Source organism: Bufo bufo, chromosome 2 (assembly GCF_905171765.1).
Source record: "Bufo bufo chromosome 2, aBufBuf1.1, whole genome shotgun sequence".
Lineage (NCBI taxonomy): Eukaryota > Metazoa > Chordata > Amphibia > Anura > Bufonidae > Bufo > Bufo bufo.
Genome location: NC_053390.1, coordinates 615236855 through 615258097, shown reverse-complemented (window position 1 = coordinate 615258097; position 21243 = coordinate 615236855). Strand labels below are relative to the sequence as shown.

The 21243-nt window shown below is 43.2% G+C and overlaps 1 long non-coding RNA gene across 1 annotated transcript; it reads right to left on the bottom strand.

The window, feature by feature from the left end:
• Positions 1 to 2311: 2311 nt before the first annotated feature.
• LOC120991718 lies at positions 2312 to 21023 on the bottom strand. Its single transcript, XR_005776779.1, has 3 exons — positions 21013 to 21023; positions 6990 to 6996; positions 2312 to 2553 (listed from the first exon to the last, which is right to left on the bottom strand). It is a non-coding gene; the product is annotated as an uncharacterized LOC120991718 (long non-coding RNA).
• Positions 21024 to 21243: the final 220 nt, after the last annotated feature.

The following is a 21243-nucleotide window of genomic DNA, read 5'->3' as shown; positions in this document are numbered from 1 at the left end:
GGATAAGGTCCTGTACAGTATGGTTGTTACAGGGTAGGTCTTTTCCGTTCGCAGCATCTACACCAATACACTGCACATGGTTGTCTGTTTTTGAGTCATTGCAACCTGAGTGTATGTGTGGACTAAATGTCATACCTTTGGTTTGTACTTGGAGACAATAACAATGTCCAGCTAGGAAAACATGTGACATTAGCCCAGTGTCCCTCTTGCCAGGGGGTAGAGCTATAATCTACCGAGGGTCCTGATCTGTTTATCATGAGCCATGGGGCATCTGCCCACCCTGCGACAGGTAAGGCCACTTCCCTGTCCTTGTGTTTACTGGATTTAACTTGGTGTATGCTAGTCAGAAAGATGGTAGAATTAGACAGGTCAATCAGTTCAGAAAGTTCCAGGGGTATTGCAAAATAAGGCATACTGGCTGAGCTCACGGGACTGTGGGTACAGATCCAACAATCTCTCAGAGTCTCATTCAACCCCTGGACTAGAATTTGATGGTGCCTTGTCAGTGAATTGTCCCATTCATCACCCAGTGGCGTGAACACTGCTGATATGCCTACAGTCAAAGTTCTAAGTAGGTGGACCCTCATGACTTATTGTTCCAGGGTTGTCGGGACAGCCTTTACTCTTTCACAATGTGAGGCGTGGATCCAGGTAAGCCTCCCTTCGAGTTTCACAGAGGTCGGGATAGTCAGCAACACCTGGTAAGGCCCCTTGTATCGTGGTTTGAGGGTGTTTCTGATGTGTTTCTTGACCACCACCCACTCTCCAGGTTTCAGAGTGTGGCTTCCCTCTAGTGAGTTATGATCTGGAATGGAAGAGAAAACTTGTGCACGTATGTTAGACAATTGTTTACTCAGGGCAATCACATATTTTGCAACAGATTCATAATGTATTTGCAATTGCTGTGGGAAGTACTGCCCCATCCTAGGCCCTGTCCAAAACAAAATTTCATATGGAGTCAGTTTGTGTGGAGGCCTAGGGGTGTGTCTAACTGAAAATAGTGCTATTGGCAGGCATGGTACCCAACTGAGCCCTGTCTCCCTAGTCATTTTCAGCATCTTGGACTTCAGTACCCCGTTCAGTCGCTTGACTTTTTCGCTGCTTTGGGTTCTGTATGGTGTGTGTTAGGCTAAGTGTGACTCTACCATCTTCCAGACTTCTTGGGTTAATCTAGCAGTGAATGCTGGGCCCTGATCACTTTCAATGACCTCAGGTACTCCGAACCTACAAACAGTTTCCTGCATTAGTTTCTTAGCAGTTGGTGTGGCTATCTGATTTCGGACGGGGTAGGCTTCTGGCCACCCAGAGAACAAGTCTACCACTACTAGCACATATTGAAACCCTTGGCACATTGGCATCTGGATGTGGTCAATTTGAATCCGTTGGAACGGGTAATGGGCTTTGGGGAGACATTTAGTTGGTGTAGGCTCAGTTCTTCCCGGGTTGCACTGCGCACAGATGAGGCAAGATTGAGTATGCCTCACCAGGACAGGGGTTATCCCTGGGGCCACCCATATTTTGTCTATTAGTTCTTTCATGATGGTCTTAGATTGGTGGGTGGGCCCATGATCTATTGAAGCTATCAGAGGATAGAGAGCTTTGGGCAGAGATGCTCTCTTTCCTTGGGTCCACAGTCCAGATTCTTTCTCTTCTTGGGCTGACTCTTTTAGCCAATCCAATTTTTCTTGTGGCGTGGCCTGCTTCTGTAACTGGACTAGCAGGTCCCAGGAGACCTCTTTTGATTTCTATGTTAGGTCTGTTGTGGACTCTGTTGCCATCAAGACTTGTGAGAGCTGTTCTTCTTCCTCTTCCACTGCTACTTGCTTTGCTGCTTGATCAGCTAGGGCTTTTCCTCTGACTTCAGAGGTGTCAGCTCGAGTGTTCTTGTAGATCAATAAAATCTTCAAATTCTCCAGTATACTCCCCCCTTGGAAGAGGGAGAAGAGCAGCAGGATTGAGGATGTGACATCTTTGAATAGTGACATTATCAGGTAGGAGCAGGCTACCTTGCAACCATAGGTGACGTTGATTAGTCAGATGCCTAGGTTGTGTTTGTTGGAGAATGGCAGAAATGTCATGTGGTGCTAGGATAGTGAGGGGGTGGCCTAGTACCATATCAGAAGTGGTGGCCAGCAGGGCACTGGCTGCATGTACAGATCTGGCACAGGAAGGGGCTGCCCTGGCTACTGGGTCCAGTCTCTTTGTATGGTAGGACTTTGGGGTCCTTCAGGGTCACAGTGACTGGTGGGACATTGAGGCATCCGATATCCTGGGGTCCTCTGGCCCAGAGAGTATCGGGCATGAGGTGCAAAATGGTTTGCAGCGAATCCCCTTGCTCATATGAATGAGTGCAGAATTTTATTGTCAGACATCTGGCAGCTGTGGGTGTCACATAATTTGAGCGAAAACCACAAAGACCAAGAAGCAAGACAGTTTCTTATCAGAAAGAGGATCTTAAACTAACACAGCAGAAACTAAAATTTCTGTGAAAAGAAAAAAGGTGGGGGTCAACTGATCCCCCGTAGCTGTCCTGCAATGTGGTGGAATGATCTGCTAATTTTGCTTTTGTCCATTTGTCTGTAAAGCGCTGCGAAATATAGTAGCGCTATATAAGTGCATAAAATAAATAAATAAATAAATTATCAGTGAGCAGTATTCACCGGTCTTATTCTACACTATACTTTGCAAATCAGACCATGTACATCCATAGGTTTGGTGCACTTGAGACAATTTCCTGTAAAATGGCATTGGGTGGGTCTCAGGGTCAGGCAGTAAATTCACTATAGTGAATAACTGTTGTGGAGTGAAAGACAATTATTTGGGCAGGCCCTGGGGACGTGTTAGTGCCAGGGCTTCCCTAAGGATTTTGTAATTGCCCCTCTCTAGATCTTGCATGTTTCTTTGCAATGCAGTAATCTGAGACTGGCGGTGTTTGGATTCTGTGCATCAGGACGTACCCCCGTTCCATGGTGCCAATTGGGGAAGGGTGGGAGTCCTTGTCCCCTCCACAGATTCTACCGCCTCGTCAGACTGCGTTTGATCGGGCTCTTCTGTTTGACCTCCCACCATTATGGGTGTGGGGGTCATGATCTAAAGGGGAGTCATAAAAGTGCCATCCGGGTTTATCATCGGGTACAGCATAGAGATCACCGGGACACTAGGGGTGACATAGGAGTGACGGGGGGGTCCGGACCGAATGATATTAAAGGTCCGTTCATGGGCGTTGGCTGGGGACAAGATGGCGCTGTAGCTAACACGGGAAGTGATGGGACGTGCCGGGGAGTAGTTACCAAGGTGTGGTTTTGTGGATGGGGAGCCCCACAGGCAAGGCACATATCACGGGAGGAGGGATTCTGTTAACCACATGTTTTGCAGGTCCACCCACCTGCTTTCTTCCCGGCGCCATTATAGAGCGGTGGCAAGTCATCTATCAATGCAACACCAGGTTTACAGAAATATCTCTGTCTTTTCTCATCAAAATTTTGTTCTCCCCCCGTCTGTTCAAATTCTTTACTACAGTCCAACCACACACGGACCATGTCTGTCAATTTATCATCCTCTAACTTGCCTCTTTTCTCATTCAACAATGTCTGCCACATAACAGGGCAGTGTGGTATGTTATATAGATGTAGCAGGGTTAGCACTCAAACTCTTAACTCAAATTTCTTAAATCATCATGTTATCTTGAAACAAAAGCCATTGAAAAGCAATTGAAGGGGTTTGCTTCTCTGGTCCGCCACGTACTGTTCTGGTGAACAGTAGCCCTTCGGGACACTTTCCTCATTTCCCATCTTCTGGATCCTTCACCTTGTTCTGGACAACACAGAAACCCGATATGACACGTTGAGCCTAATGTCCCATACACTCTGGGTAGACACTGGCCGGTCTCCTCCCTTCTGTCGTCTCTCGGTCACAACACCGGGGTGACCGATTGACACAGGCACTTTAGAAGACCTTTGGGTTTCTATCAGTCTGTGTTTCCGTTACAAAGGGTCGCACATTAAAAACAATAAACCACAATACATCAAGGAAGAACCCTTGCGTACTGTCTAATTGTCTCTCGCACCTACTGGAGCCGCCTAAAGACCTCTGTATAGAGTAATCACTGGACGTGAAGACCTTTGAGTCCCGGTCAGCACACTCTGGGCTACCGCTTACCGCTCTCCCTCCTACTGTGATCGTCCCCTTTATGGAGATTTGAGTCAGACACCGGGCTGAACTCCGATACAGGCACATAGGAGAACTCTGTGTCTCAGTCAGTGATACTTGTCAACAGGGTCTTCACAACTTATAGGCACAACACAGTACATCAAGACTTTAAAAAACAAATGGGGTTCTTACTTTCATGCCCTCGAGGACGTCCCAGACTGCTGCCGCACCCCTCCCTCAGACGAACTCCAAGAGTCTACACCAGGGGACACTTTATAGGCAAGATGACTCCATTTTCCTACCTCGAATTACGGGTCGCGATCCCGGTGTCCGTTAGTGTGCCTCTCCTCGTCTAGTCTCCGGGGGTACGGGAACAGAGGGTCCAATCCTCGAGCCCCACGTTGGGCGCCAAATTTGTTCTGGTTCTGGCCAAGCTGCCAGTTCAGTTGATGTACTGCTCCAAATTAATTAATGTTAAAGTATACGTATACTGAGAGATCAATACTGAGACAGCACACAGCTGGGTTATAACAGGATCTCTTGTTTATTGCGGAACAGTAGACAGTATATAGGACAGAAAGGAGTGGGGGGGTGTACGGTGGCGTGTATCTTTTCTATTGGCTATAAACTCAGTATTTTCTGTCACATTAATGACAAGAGGAAGTCCCCCCCTCCCCCCTTGCTGGTGGGTGAAGCCGTTACTTCTTCTTTCTTTGAAGCTGCTTGCTTGAGCTGAACGGAAACGTCTTGTGACACATGTTAAGCAAAGAGCAAGATTCTTGTTATAGGCATTGGCTGGGTACCTGGCCGCCATTTTAACTACAGTATAGTTCTCAACAAGCAAGTATCCATTTTGTATTAATAGTCCATAACACTATCATTCTTCGGGCTATATTAGAACTCATCCGAAAGTAATATCAATACTTCCACTATTTTGCGACACAATATCAATCCCTCAGGCTTCGCATATGAAACAAAGAGTATTACATGCGCATGTATGGTAAAGAGACCCATATTATAATACAGACTTTTATGGTGGCGCATTGGAATTGCCCCCTTTGTGAATATTGCGACTATTTGTTTTTATATTGATTTTATATTGGGTATACTGCTATATTTTGTTTTATATTTTATATGTAATAAATGTGTGATTTGTGTTAGCTCAAGCCTGATGTTAGAGTGCTCGCCCAACACATACCTACTTTAGTCATCTCTCTTTTCAGAGAAGACAGGGTGTCCTCTCATTTGGGTTGGCAGCACCATACCATAGGTAATAGGGAGTGAGCCACCACCACAACAGAATAAAACTTAAAACCATTTATTTTAATGCAAGATTTAGGTTCTGAATAAAGCATTTTTACCCACTTTATACATTTTTCACACAGGTTCATTCTCTTCATTACTTTCCATAGAAAGGACCACTCCACCCTGTCAAATACCTTCACTGCATATAATTGAGGTAAAGGGAGAAAAAAAGAGGGTTAATCCTGTACTCCTGTGGAAGGAGATATGGGATAAACGCACAGGGCACCAAAGGTGGAGACCAAAGAGGAAGAAGAGGTTAAAAATGAATGAAAAAATGATAAATTATAGTCCAGGAAATACTGAACAATGAGGTCGTAAAACAGAAGCAGGGCAGCCTAGGTGATGGACTATAAGCAGGGATGCAATATAGTAATAGTGAAATGAGGCAAAGGAAAAAAATCTAAAAGTGGCGCCTGACCGCTAATAGAGTACAAATATGTAAGCCAATAAAATAAATAAAATATACACCGATAGTAGGAGCTATGGATAAAAAATAACTAAAATATAAATGAATAGAAACCCCTAACCATAAAAAGGAGGGGGGGGGGGGCATTACGGTGCTCAGTAACCATATGATAAAACCATGAATACCGGTAAATAATATCAAATGGAAGATATAAAAACAATTAGACGGTGATATACACCAAACTCACTTCACCAGGGAGGGGTGTAGTGGGATAAAACTCAAGACACCCAAAACAACCACCTCCCTCGCCTGGCTTGCTTGTAGAATGAATGGAAGATACGGCAGTCCACACCGGGAACCTCTGGTATAATCCTTTAATGTAAAAATAAGTCAGGTGGGCTCAACGCGTTTCGGGGATTACAGACCCCTTCCTCAGGAGCAGAGAAGGTATCAGGCTTATACAAAGTATTATAGCAAGCAAACAACTATATATAACAAGTTCAATTCAAATCAGAGGGCGTTTTGGCGCCAAAAATTCGTCAGAACCGGAAGTGACATCAGTAGTCAAAAGATTAAATCAGAGCAAAACATATAATACAATAAATAGTACAATATAAAATGAATATTTAGTGGTATAGATGTACATAATAATATACCAGCCCTGTTAGCATAGGTGAAAAGGCAAAAACAAGACATAGGTGGGCGGGGACTAGACTTCCGGTCCGTGGAACGCACCAACCGGAAGTGCGTTTCAAAGCACGGCGACATAGGATATATGATAGATAGCAGGGGAGCAGGAGAAAGTAATGGTGTTGGTGAATAGGGGGTGGGTGGGGTATGTGTTTTATAAATGGATGTTTATTGGACCGGGCAAGGGGCCAGTGCTAGCAGCAACATATGGGAACGGAAATACTAGTTCCGGTAGGTGGAACGCATCAACCGGAAGTGCGTTCCACCTAGCAACACCCGAGATTTCCGGCAACAGAGCCGCAGATGACGGAGGGGGCGGGATGGAAATGGAACGCAAATGCAACCCGAAACTAGGAAGTATATGTTTCAGTAAGCTAGGAATATCCGTACTGGGATCTGGGGAAGGAAAAAATAAATAAATAAATAAATTGGGAGTAACTATGGAGCTAATTAAAGGATATATCCGTATATAAGTGCAAAAGATCAATATTGAACAACAATGGGGATGATAGGATAAAGAAGGGGATATATAAAGAAATGTATATATATATAAAAAGTACATAAACATAAAAACAGTCAATAAGAGAGATGAAGAATACATGATAAATCGTACATATAGTAGAAGCCTAAAAAGTCATCCGTAGGAACACTATCGGTGGGTAAAATAAAATAAAAAATATATATATAAAAAAATTATATATATAAAAAAATAATAATAATATATATATATATATATATATATATATATATACACATACATGTCTGGGTGAGGAATAACGTATAAAACCCCTTAAGAAAGTGTCGGAAGAACATGTATATAAAAGATATATATAAAATATATAAGAAAATATATGGAAATACTAAATGTACACATGTGTATAAATATATGAATATAAAATAAATATATATAGATACACATCTGGGTCAAGGTGACATAAAGAAAAATGGCTGAACCTATGTGTAATAAATATATATATATAAAATATATATGTACACTTCCAGTGTAGAGTGAACGGGTGAGGACCCCAAACTGCTTGAATAAAGTTTGGGGTCCTCACCCATTCACTCTACACTGGAAGTGCTGCCTCATCATTCGTTTGATATATATATATATATATATATATATGTAAAAAATCAATATGTATGTATGTAAATATAAAAAGGACCACAATCAGATACACATTGGGAAAGAACAAACATATACCTAATAATGAAACACATACCTCTGTGTGACAATATATATACACATGTGCCCAAAGAGAGTAATAAGAGGAATCTAGCGGTATATAGACGGAAATGGAGAGGGAAAACGAGACCAACTCCAAGAGTAATTGTTTAGTATTTTGTGTACTCTAAACTCTCATTTAGGCCGAAGGGTGTCAACGTGTTCATGCGGTAAATCCAGAACATTTCTTTTCTGGCCAGGTTCTGAAAAGAGGACGGAACCCATTCAAGTGGGGTAACTTTCAAGAAGCATGGGTTACCATCGTGTATCTCCGAAAAGTGTCTAGAGACACTGTGGGTCAATACTTTCCTTTTTATGTTAGACCGATGGTCGTTCATGCGTTCTCTAACCGTCTGGGTTGTCCTACCTATATATTTGAGTTGGCATGTGCATTCGAGGAGATATATAACGTCTTTTGAGCAACAGCTTCAGATAATATTTAAACGTGAAAAGTTCGTGTGTACCTGGGATATTTATTTCCTTCCTCCCGTGAGTAATCATCCTACAACATTTACACCTGGTTTTGTTACATTTAAAGATGCCTAGGGGGTCAGCCTTAACTGCCGTGGGTCCTAATGGGTCCTCAAAAATTGATGTTTGAACATATTTCTGTTTCATTTTCGGACAAGAGGGGGCCAATATTTTTTTCAGGGTAGGGGCTCGTCTGAAAGTAAGGGAAGGAGTAGGGGGAAGAATTTTCCCTAATATAGGGTCTTTTTGTAGGATAGGCCAATGTTTGGTTAATATTTCCCTAATCTTTTCATGTTCGGTGTTATATCTAGTAACAAGATAGGATTGAGTGTCCTGTCCACAGATGAAATTTTATTGTTGAGTAAAGGGCTATCCTTTTGTCCATCCAACCTACCTGACCCTTTCGAACTTTTTGTTGACCTTAATAAATTTATACGGAATCTCACCCTTAAACGCCATTTCAAAATAAAAGAACTCACTAAACCAGCCATTATTGTTACCCAGCTAGAAGCTACACTGCCTACTGTCGACTCTTCCACCCCACCAGTAGTTAGACAAGACACTCAGTCCCCAACCAGCCCTTCTCCTTTACGATCTAAACTCTCAATGAGATCGACTTTCTATCCCCTAGAGAGTAAAGGACCACACCTCGAGAGCTACTACAATATGGTCCTCGATGAGTTTAAATCCTTCACCACTACCAATAAATCACCTTCTATGGTTAAACAGCATAATTTAACTTCTAATGAGAAAAAAGCTTTGAAGAACTTGAGAAGTAATAATGAAATCGTTATTAAGAATGCTGATAAAGGAGGGGGAGTTGTAATCATGGATACTGACTACTACCTGAAAGAGGCAAATAAAATACTCACAGACCCAAATTATTACAGAATCTTGGATGGGGACCCGACAGATGTTTTCAAAAAATCTCTCACATCATTGATCGAACAAGGCTATGCCTCAAAGATCATAGATAAAAGGGAGAAACAATTCCTTATTCCTTTCCATCCGGCCACCGCCATTTTCTATTTTCTACCCAAGATCCACAAAAATGATAAAAACCCTCCGGGCAGACCTATTATATCAGGGATAGATTCCCTCACCACTAATCTTTCAGCTAATGTCGACTCCTTCCTCCAAAAATATGTTTTACAGTTGCCGTCTTACTTAGGAGATTCCTCCCACCTGATCAATCTCCTCAAGAACATACAGTGGCAAGAAAACTATTTTTGGGTAACCCTTGACGTTACCTCGTTATACAGCAACATCAGACATGATCTAGGCCTATTGGCAGTCAAACATTTTTTGGAAGGAGATCTGTCACTACCAAATGCACAAAAATATTTTATCTGTAAGGGCATTGATTTTATCCTTCATCATAACTATTTTACTTTTAATGATAAATTTTACATCCAACAGAAGGGGACCGCGATGGGGACAAAATTCGCACCATCGTATGCAAATCTTCTTATGGGCCTTTTTGAAGAATTACATAATCTTCTTCATAACCCCAAGATAAAATTTTATCGGCGTTATATCGACGACATTATATTTATTTGGGAGGGTACTGAGATTGAACTTTTATCATTTTAAAATGCACTTAATACCAACGATTGGGGCTTATCTTTTAGCATGGAATACCATCCGTCAGAAGCTGTATTTTTAGATATCGATCTTAATTCCACTAATAACATTATTAAAACTAAAACTTTCTTCAAGAAAGTGGATGCGAAAAGTTTTCTAGATTTCACTAGTTGTCACTATCTAAAATGGAAAAGGAACATTCCCTTCAGCCAAATGAAACGCCTGAGAAGGAACTGTTCAGAGGACCAGACTCTCAAGACACAATTAACTACCTTAAAAAATCGTTTCAGAGAAAAAGGCTATCCCAAATCACTTATAGTAGGATCTGAGAAGCAGGCATTGCAATTAGATCAGGAAGAATCCCTCAGGCCTAGGTGTATCGACAAGAAGAAACGTTCCACCAATAGAACGGACACTCAATCCTATCTTGTTACTAGATATAACACCGAACATAAAAAGATTAGGGAAATATTAACCAAACATTGGCCTATCCTACAAAAAGACCCTATATTAGGGAAAATTCTTCCCCCTACTCCTTCCCTTACTTTCAGACGAGCCCCTACCCTGAAAAACATATTGGCCCCCTCTTGTCCGAAATTTAAATAGAAATATATTCGTACATCTATTTTTGGGGACCCAATAGGACTCACGGCAGTTAAGGCTGACCCCCTAGGCATCTTTAAATGTAACAAAACCAGGTGTAAATGTTGTAGGATGATTACTCACGGGAGGAAGGAAATAAATATCCCAGGTACACACGAACTTTTCACGTTTAAACATCATCTGAGCTGTTGCTCAAAAGACGTTATATATCTCCTTGAATGCACATGCCAACTCAAATATATAGGTAGGACAACCCAGACGGTTAGAGAACGCATGAACGACCATCGGTCTAACATAAAAAGGAAAGTATTGACCCACAGTGTCTCTAGACACTTTTCGGAGATACACAATGGTAACCCATGCTTCTTGAAAGTTACCCCACTTGAATGGGTTCCGTCCTCTTTTCAGAACCTGGCCAGAAAAGAAATGTTCTGGATTTACCGCATGAACACGTTGACACCCTTCGGCCTAAATGAGAGTTTAGAGTACACAAAATACTAAACAATTACTCTTGGAGTTGGTCTTGTTTTCCCTCTCCATTTCCGTTTATATACCGCTAGATTCCTCTTATTACTCTCTTTGGGCACATGTGTATATATATTGTCACACAGAGGTATGTGTTTCATTATTAGGTATATGTTTGTTCTTTCCCAATGTGGATCTGATTGTGGTCCTTTTTATATTTACATACATACATATTGATTTTTTACATATATATATATATTTTTTTATATACATATATTTTTTTATATATATATTTATTACACATAGGTTCAGCCATTTTTCTTTATGTCACCTTGACCCAGATGTGTATCTATATATATTCCTTTTATATTCATATATTTATACACATGTGTACATTTAGTATTTCCATATATTTTCTTATATATTTTATATATATATATTTAATATACATGTTCTACCACACTTTCTTAAGGGGTTTTATACGTTATACCTCACCCAGACATGTACGTGTATATATATATATATATATATATTTTTTTTTTTATATATATAATTTTTTTATATATATTTTTTTATTTCATTTTAGGCTACTTTCACACCTGCGTTTAGGTCGGATCTGTCTGGTATGTGCCCAGACGGATCCGCACCTATAATGCAAACGCTTAGATCCGTTCAGAACGGATCCGTTTGCATTACCATGAACAAAAAAAAATAAAATTTTATTTTTTTTTGTTCATGATAATGCAAACGGATCCGTTTTGACTTTACATTGAAAGTCAATGGGAGACGGATCCGTTTGAAAATTGAGCCATACTGTGTCAACTTCAAATGGATCCGTCCCCATTGACTTACATTGTAAGTCTGGACGGATCCGTTTGGCTCCGCACGGCCAGGCGGACACCTGAACGCTGCAAGCTGCGTTCAGGTGTCCGCCTGCTGAGCGGAGCGGAGGACAAACGGAGCCAGACTGATGCATTCTGAGCGGATCCGCATCCATTCAGAATGCATTAGGGCTGGACGGATCCGTTCGGGGCCGCTTGTGAGCCCCTTCAAACGGAACTCACAAGCGGAGCCCCGAACGCTAGTGTGAAAGTAGCCTTACCCACCGATAGTGTTCCTACGGATGACTTTTTAGGCTTTTACTACATGTACGATTTATTATGTATTCTTCATCTCTCTTATTGACTGTTTTTATGTTTATGTACTTTATATACACTGCTCAAAAAAATAAAGGGAACACTTAAACAACACAATGTAACTCCAAGTCAATCACACTTCTGTGAAATCAAACTGTCCACTTAGGAAGCAACACTGAGTGACAATCAATTTCACATGCTGTTGAGAAAATGGGATAGACAACAGGTGGAAATTATAGGCAATTAGCAAGACACCCCCAATAAAGGAGTGGTTCTGCAGGTGGTAACCACAGACCACTTCTCAGTTCCTATGCTTCCTGGCTGATGTTTTGGTCACTTTTGAATGCTGGCGGTGCTTTCACTCTAGTGGTAGCATGAGACGGAGTCTACAACCCACACAAGTGGCTCAGGTAGTGCAGCTTATCCAGGATGGCACATCAATGCGAGCTGTGGCAAGAAGGTTTGCTGTGTCTGTCAGCGTAGTGTCCAGAGCATAGAGGCGGTACCAGGAGACAGGTCAGTACATCAGGAGACGTGGAGGAGGCCGTAGGAGGGCAACAACCCAGCAGCAGGACCGCTACCTCCGCCTTTGTGCAAGGAGGAACAGGAGGAGCACTGCCAGAGCCCTGCAAAATGACCTCCAGCAGGCCACAAATGTGCATGTGTCTGCTCAAACGGTCAGAAACAGACTCCATGAGGGTGATATGAGGGCCCGACGTCCACAGGTGGGGGTTGTGCTTACAGCCCAACACCGTGCAGGACGTTTGGCATTTGCCAGAGAACACCAAGATTGGCAAATTCGCCACTGGCGCCCTGTGCTCTTCACAGATGAAAGCAGGTTCACACTGAGCACATGTGACAGACGTGACAGAGTCTGGAGACGCCGTGGAGAACGTTCTGCTGCCTGCAACATCCTCCAGCATGACCGGTTTGGCATTGGGTTAGTAATGGTGTGGGGTGGCATTTCTTTGGAGGGCCGCACAGCCCTCCATGTGCTCGCCAGAGGTAGCCTGACTGCCATTAGGTACCGAGATGAGATCCTCAGACCCCTTGTGAGACCATATGCTGGTGCGGTTGGCCCTGGGTTCCTCCTAATGCAAGACAATGCTAGACCTCATGTGGCTGGAGTGTGTCAGCAGTTCCTGCAAGACGAAGGCATTGATGCTATGGATTGGCCCGCCCGTTCCCCAGACCTGAATCCAATTGAGCACATCTGGGACATCATGTCTCGCTCTATCCACCAACGTCACGTTGCACCACAGACTGTCCAGGAGTTGGCAGATGCTTTAGTCCAGGTCTGGGAGGAGATCCCTCAGGAGACCGTCCGCCACCTCATCAGGAGCATGCACAGGCATTGTCGGGAGGTCATACAGGCACGTGGAGGCCACACACACTACTGAGCCTCATTTTGACTTGTTTTAAGGACATTACATCAAAGTTGGATCAGCCTGTAGTGTGTTTTTCCACTTTAATTTTGAGTGTGACTCCAAATCCAGACCTCCATGGGTTAAAAAATTTGATTTCCATTTTTTTTTTTGTGTGTGATTTTGTTGTCAGCACATTCAACTATGTAAAGAACAAAGTATTTCAGAAGAATATTTAATCAATTCAGATCTAGGATGTGTTATTTTTGTGTTCCCTTTATTTTTTTTGAGCAGTGTATATATATACACATTTCTTTATAAATCCCCTTCTTTATCCTATCATCCCCATTGTTGTTCAATATTGATCTTTTGCACTTATATACGGATATATCCTTTAATTAGCTCCATAGTTACTCCCAATTTATTTATTTATTTATTTTTTCCTTCCCCAGATCCCAGTACGGATACCCCTAGCTTACTGAAACATATACTTCCTAGTTTCGGGTTGCATTTGCATTCCATTTCCATCCCGCCCCCTCCGGCATCTGCGGCTCTGTTGCCGGAAATCTCGGGTGTTGCTAGGTGGAACGCACTTCCGGTTGATGCGTTCCACCTACCGGAACTAGTATTTCCGTTCCTATATGTTGCTGCTAGCACTGGCCCCTTGCCCGGTCCATAAACATCCATTTATAAAACACATACCCCACCCACCCCTTATTCACCAACACCATTACTTTCTCCTGCTCCCCTGCTATGTATCATATATCCTATGTCGCCGTGCTTTGGAACGCACTTCCGGTTGGTGCGTTCCACGGACCGGAAGTCTAGTCCCCACCCACCTGTGTCTTGTTTTTGCCTTTTCACCTATGTTAACAGGGCTGGTATATTATTATGTACATCTATACCACTAAATATTCATTTTATATTGTACTATTTATTGTATTATATGTTTTGCTCTGATTTCATCTTTTGACTACTGATGTCACTTCCGGTTCTGACGAATTTTTGGCGCCAAAACGCCCTCTGATTTGAATTGAACTTGTTATATATAGTTGTTTGCTTGCTATAATACTTTGTATAAGCCTCTCTGCTCCTGAGGAAGGGGTCTGTAATCCCCGAAACGCGTTGAGCCCACCTGACTTATTTTTACATTAAAGGATTATACCAGAGGTTCCTGGTGTGGACTGCCGTATCTTCCATTCATTCTACAAGCGATCCAGGCGAGGGAGGTGGTTGTTTTGGGTGTCTTGAGTTTTATCCCACTACACCCCTCCCTGGTGAAGTGAGTTTGGTGTATATCACCGTCTAATTGTTTTTATATCTTCCATTTGATATTATTCACCGGTATTCATGGTTTTATCATATGGTTACTGAGCACCGTAATGCCCCCCCTCCTTTTTATGGTAAGGGGTTTCTATTCATTTATATTTTAGTTATTTTTTATCCATAGCTCCTACTATTGGTGTATATTTTATTTATTTTATTGGCTTACATATTTGTACTCTATTAGCGGTCAGGCGCCACTTTTAGATTTTTTTCCTTTGCCTCAGTGCATATATTGACAGGATGGAGCGGTCCCATCCCTCTACTACGGCTAGTTTTTTTACTCCCAGCCCTCCGAAAGCCATAACTTTTTTATTTTTCTGTTCACATAGCTGTATAAGGGCTTGTTTTTTTGCAGGACAAGATGCTCTTTCTAATTGTGTATTGATGGTTGCATACAATGTGATGGGGAGTGGGAAATAAATTATAAATGGGGTGAAATTGGAAAATAAAACACAATTCCAGAACAGTTTTGGAGGGTTTTGTTTTCCAGCATTCCCTATATCATAAAACTGACCAGTTACTTTTATTCTCCAGGTCAGTATGCATCTAGCAATACCACTTATATATATTTTTATTGTGTTTTTATACTGAAAAAAAAATAATCCTTGAAAATAATATATATATTTTTTTTTTAGCCTCCATATTCTGAACCCTAACTTTTTTGTATTTATGTATGCGGGGCAATTTGTATTTTCAGTGATACCATTTTAGGGCCTGTACAACTTTTTGATCAACCAAAAAAAACGACAAATCAGCCATTTTGTCTTTTTTTTTTTCAGTTTTGCAGTTTTTCGGATGGGATTACATTTTTTGTATTTTAATAGTATGGACATTTTTACATGCCAGGATACCTATGATGTTTATTTTATTTTTATTTTTTTTTCATTTTGGGGAAAGAAGGGTGATTTGAATTTTTATAGTTCTTTTAATTTATCAAAACATTTTTTTACACTTATTTTTATAGTTCCCATAGGGAACAATAACAAGAAATCATTGGATTGCTTTTCTCATAGACTCCAATGCGGGTTTTACTGTATTTCTATGGTGTTCTTCCACAGGCAGGGGCTCCATAGAAATGACTAAGCAGCAGCCTCCTGTCAACACAGGAGGACAGGGGCTGCTTCCAGGAGTGTAGCTAAAGGCTCATGGGCCCTGGTGCAAGAGTACAGCTTGGACCCCCCTTCCCTCAGTGCTTTGTGGCCGGGAAGCACATAGCATTCGTGCTGCCTGCCAAATTCTTGACCTAACCCCTTCCCTTCAGCCAGAGGTACAACTATACCAGCCTGCACTTTCTATAATACTATTGTCTTCTTATGCGGCACAGGGGTCTTTGGGCCCCTTCAGGCTACTGGGCCCGGTAGTGACTGCTAACTCTGCACCCCCTATAGTTACACCCCTGGCTGCTGCTAATACACTCCGGCTTCCCCGATCTCCACTGGGGGGAGCTGGAGCACACCCGGAAGCCTGTTTCTGGGTTTTCCGCCTTCAGATCACTGCGGTTAGGATTGACCACGGCATCTGAAGTGTTAAATGTCTGTGAACGGCATTACCACCAGTTGCGGACATTAGCCGCGGGTGCCTACTGTATGAAACAGCAGGCAACCTGTGGCTGAGGTGCCAGCTCCACTCAGGATATATAGCCATATGGCGGTCGGTAAGGGGTTAAAAACACACTAAGCCACCACATGTGTTCTGCTTTTTCATATTCCAAAGCTTCCAAAAATTGTCTCTTATTAGGGCCAGATGTTGAATAATTAAACATAGAAATAAAAAAAGTGCCTTCGTGGACCAAGTGTCCAAAAATTATTGTGAACGAGCCTAAAAGGGTGAAAAGGGTGTGGCACAGATATAGTGGCATATGGCTGTAATAGTGGTGGCAGCAGCAGTATAGCATAGAACATTCAAGGCTGTCTATCAGTAGTAATGGCAATAGTAGTAGTAGTAGTGGTAGTAGCGTCAGATGCTTTGCGTTAATGGTGGTGGCAGTAGGGGATTTATCAGCAACAGCTGAGGCAGCAGTGGCTGCAGCAGCCATATGGTGCATGTTGGCAGGCAGGCAGCAGCATGATAGAGGCAGTATCAGCTTAAGGAAATTTATGATTGGCAGGTCGCAGAAAGTAACTGGGGTACCGCCAGTGAACATTGCCGCACAGCGAGAATCAAAGGAAGTAGCCCATGTTGTCTGCTGCTTGAGAGTACAAGGCAGGGATGGCTTTTTGGGAGAAATAATGCCGGCTAGGAATCTTCCAGTGAGGCTGAGCACACGCAATGCAAGGGGGCCCAAGAGAAGGAGGGAACTCCGCCTGGCTGCCTCCTCTGTTTTTTCACAGGATGGGGTGATGCCGCTTCATGTGGTTCAGTAGAACTGTGGTGCCTATGTTTGTGTTTGACTGCACACGTATTATTTTACTCATGCATGAGGCAATGTTTTTGTCTTCCGGCAGCATAGAGAAAAAATTCCAAACGGGAAGAGTTAGAGACAGAGTTAGAGACAGTGGAGCCGGGCTTAGCTCTGGCACATTTTGGGTCTAACTCACCCACAGCGTAAGTGGCATCACCATATCCAAAAGCAGACATGGCCCTGGCTGTTCTTTGGTAGTTACGTTGCCTCTGCTTTTTATTGGTGCTGCCATCCTCTGATGTTGCCTTCTCCTCAGCACCCTGATCCGGCTCCCAGGTCCTGTCCAGCACACAATTTTCAACTGTGTTCTTATCCTCCCTCCCAGACTGTGCGATATCATGGTGGTGTCACACGTAATGGGGAGGGGACAACACAAGAAAACATACAGAAGGAAATAAACCAGAGGGATGGTGACCTCCTAAGAAATCCCTAGTCCTCTCCCTGACTCCTGCTAGTATGAGTAGTCCCTGGAGACCCTGGAAAGCCCTAGGAACGGTAGCAGGGAATGAGACTACTGGTTCTTTCCCAGGTAAAGGACCCAGCATCTCCCTGAGGCCTAGAAATACAACACACAAGTGTCACAACAAAATGCACAACAAAAGCACTTATCTTTAAAGGGGGAATGGAGAAGCCGGTGAGCCACAGGAAAAACACACCAGCTGAGATGGTCCAGTTAAACAAACACCAAGCAGGAAATATCAACCGCATGGTAAGCAGTGTGAGAGTGAACTAAATAGAGCCTCAGTAAAGACCACAGGCAACACCTGACAAGGGGTGTGGTCATCACTAAACAACAAACTGCAAGGTGAGAACAGAGACTGTCAGATAGCCTCATGTGCTGCCAATCTCCCTGATCTTCTCACCTCTGTCATGGGAGGAGCCGTGACAGGTGGGTTCTGTGGCCCTCCTCCCCTGCTATGCCCCGACTGCTACTGTAGCTGCCCCTAACACCAATAGTGCAGCTATGGGGCTTCTACTACCACCACCATCATGGCTGTGACTGGGGTGTGCAGCCTCCTCCTCCACCCCCTCCTCAGGGCAATACAAACACTGACTCCTCTCTTGACTATCTGCCATATGGCATGGTGGGGTTTTCCACTTCTTAGGAAAAAGGAAGGCACCTATCTAGGAAGGGGCAGTGAGGAGGAGGAGCAGGAGGAACACTGTGACCCCTGGCTCAATGGCTTGGTGTCAGACACTGAAGTCAACTCCAAGAAATCATGCTTCAGGAGTGAGCCATCAAATCCACAATCTCATCCTCTTTCTCCTCAACTAAACAGTTGCACCTTTCTGAATCCAGCAGAGACAACTGCAGCCGCTTACTAATACTACTACTACTACTACTACTACTACTACTACTACTACTACTACTACTACTGACTGGAAAGTTGGTGCTGCTACTACCTACATTCTGGTTCAGAGTCTTTTGTTTGGAACTCTTCCATAACCCAGACATTTTTGGGCCTCTCAGATTTTGTGCACTATCCTATGTCTTGGTGTAGTAAACACGTATATATGCTGCTAGTTTGAATATAATCATTCCCTATTACAAAATAAAAAATAAATTGATTGGAAATATGTTTGTGAACACAGAAATAAATGGAAATGAATTTAGGCCTAAATTCATTATCCCTCACATATACTTTTGTGTGCTGGCCTATGTATTGGTGTTGAAGATCCTCTACAGTATATGCTGGTTTAATTAAATTGAACAAGTCCCAAAAGCATTTAAATTTCAACCGTGTTGACATAGAAAATGTACGGAAATGGATAATTGAGGGCTGACACGCAATTTCTCCTTAATACACATAGACAGATTGCTGCCATATCTTGGATATTGCTGCAGTAATCATGTATATATGCAGCTTAATTAAAATGAACCCCCCAAAAAATTTAATTGCAAGAAAATTTTGACTAGAACCTTCAGAATCACAGGTGCATATCCATGAAGCAAACATAATTACAAAAAACAAAATGGCTGCACACCGTTATATATACAAACAATAGAGCTAAGAAATGGGGGTCATTCTAGATAAAAGTAGTACATTACCGACTATAAATGAGTAATGGAAGGTCTTAGCGCACATACGTGTCGGACCCATCTACCAGGAGTCAAGGTGGCTTCCGCAGATGGGTCCCTACCACTAAATATACTGCCTCACTTTGGACTTACTTACGCCTACAATATTCAGGGCAGTGTAGGAACCAGCTACAAACACACTCTGCTCAGAATTCCCAGGTAGATGGGCGTGTTAAGTCTAAAAGAGGTGCTACCCTCAATATATTGCAAGAAAATTTAGACTAGAACCTTCAGAATCACAGGTGCATATCCATGAAGCAAACATATTTACAAAAAACAAAATGGCTGCACACCGTTATATATACAAACAATAGAGCTAAGAAATGGGGGTCATTCTAGATAAAAGTGGTACAATACCGACTATAAATGAGTAATGGAAGCTCTTAGCGCACATACGTGTCGGGCCTGTGTTTTTCGCCCTATAATGGTGCGGCCCATAAGACGCACCTAGGTTTTTGAGGAGGAAAATAAGAAAAAATATATTTTGAACCAAAAGGTGTGCTTTTGGTGTGCTTTGAACTAATGGAAGCCTGTGAATGACACTATTATGGGGGTCTGTGGATGGCACTGTTATGGGGGTAGGTGGATGGCACTGTTATGGGGGTCTGTGGATGGCACTGTTATGGGGGTCTGTGGATGACACTGTTATGGGGGTCTGTGGCTGACACTGTTATGGGGGTCTGTGGCTGAGATTGTTATGGGGGCGTCTGTGGATGGCACTGTTATGGGGGCATCTGTGGATGGCATGACACTGCTATGGGGGGGGGGATCTGTGGATGACAGATAAATAGCATCTTAGTCTATTTGACATCCACAGATTCCCCCCATAACAGTGTCAGCCACTGTGAATGATCTTCAATACAGGGGCTAGGGGCTGGCATCTACACTAGTTTTTAAATGGTAGCGGGGCCCAGTGCAGTCATTGTATTCCATTGCACCGGGCCCCGCTCACTGTACTAATGGTATCTGTAACTGCAGGCAGGCAATGGTTAACTATACATATGTTCGATCCAGCACTGAGCAGCCTGTACTTACGATCATAGCAGGCTGGATGCTGGAGGCAGGAGGGTGGGCGGGCGGGCACTGGCAGCGTAACTTCCTACGTCACGTGCCTGCGCCGCCTGCTTCATTCATAAAGTGGGCGGAGCAGGCACGTGACGTAGGAAGTTACGCTGCCAGTGTTCGCCCGCCCGCTCAGCCTCCAGCATTCAGCCTGCTATGATCGTAAGTACAGGCTGCTCAGTGCTGGATCGAGCATATGTATAGTTAACCATTGCCTGCCTGCAGTTACAGATACCATTAGTACAGTGAGCGGGGCCCGGTGCAATAGAATGCAGTGACTGCAACGGGCCCCGCTGCCATTATAAAACTAAAGGCCGGCCCCCAGTCCCTCCTCCCTTCTCGCTGATACACACGCCAGCCGCGCTGTGCAGCTTGCGGTCGGCGGTGTATCAGTGTAAAAATGGCAGCCTTCGCCCCATAAGACGCACTGCCATTTTCCTCCCACTTTTGGTGGGAAAAAAGTGCGTCTTATAGGGCGAAAAATACGGTAAGTCCAAAGTGAGGCAGTTTATTTAGTGTTAGGGACTAGAGTTAAGCGGACACCTGGATGTTCGGGTTCGATGAGTTCGGCCGAACTTTCAAAAAAGTTCGGGTTCAGGACCCGAACTTGACCCGAACTTGACCCCGAACCCCATTGAAGTCAATGGGGACCCAAACTTTTGGGCACTGAAATGGCTCTAAAATAGTCCTGGAAAGGGCTAGAGGGCTGCAAAAGGCATCAAAATGTGTTTAAGAGCATGGCAACTGTTCTGCAAACAAATGTGGATAGGGAAATGACTTAAAATAACATAAAATACAGAAAAATTAAAAATAACAATCTGAATATAGGAGTAGGAGGTTGAGGAGGCGGTGGATGGGTGGATGTGGCGGTGTAGGTTGACGTGGCGGTGTAGGGGGAAGCAGCGGTGAAGGAGGAATAGGTAACCAACACTGATTTGTGTAATTTATTATTTTTAAATTGGGGTATTCCCCAAAA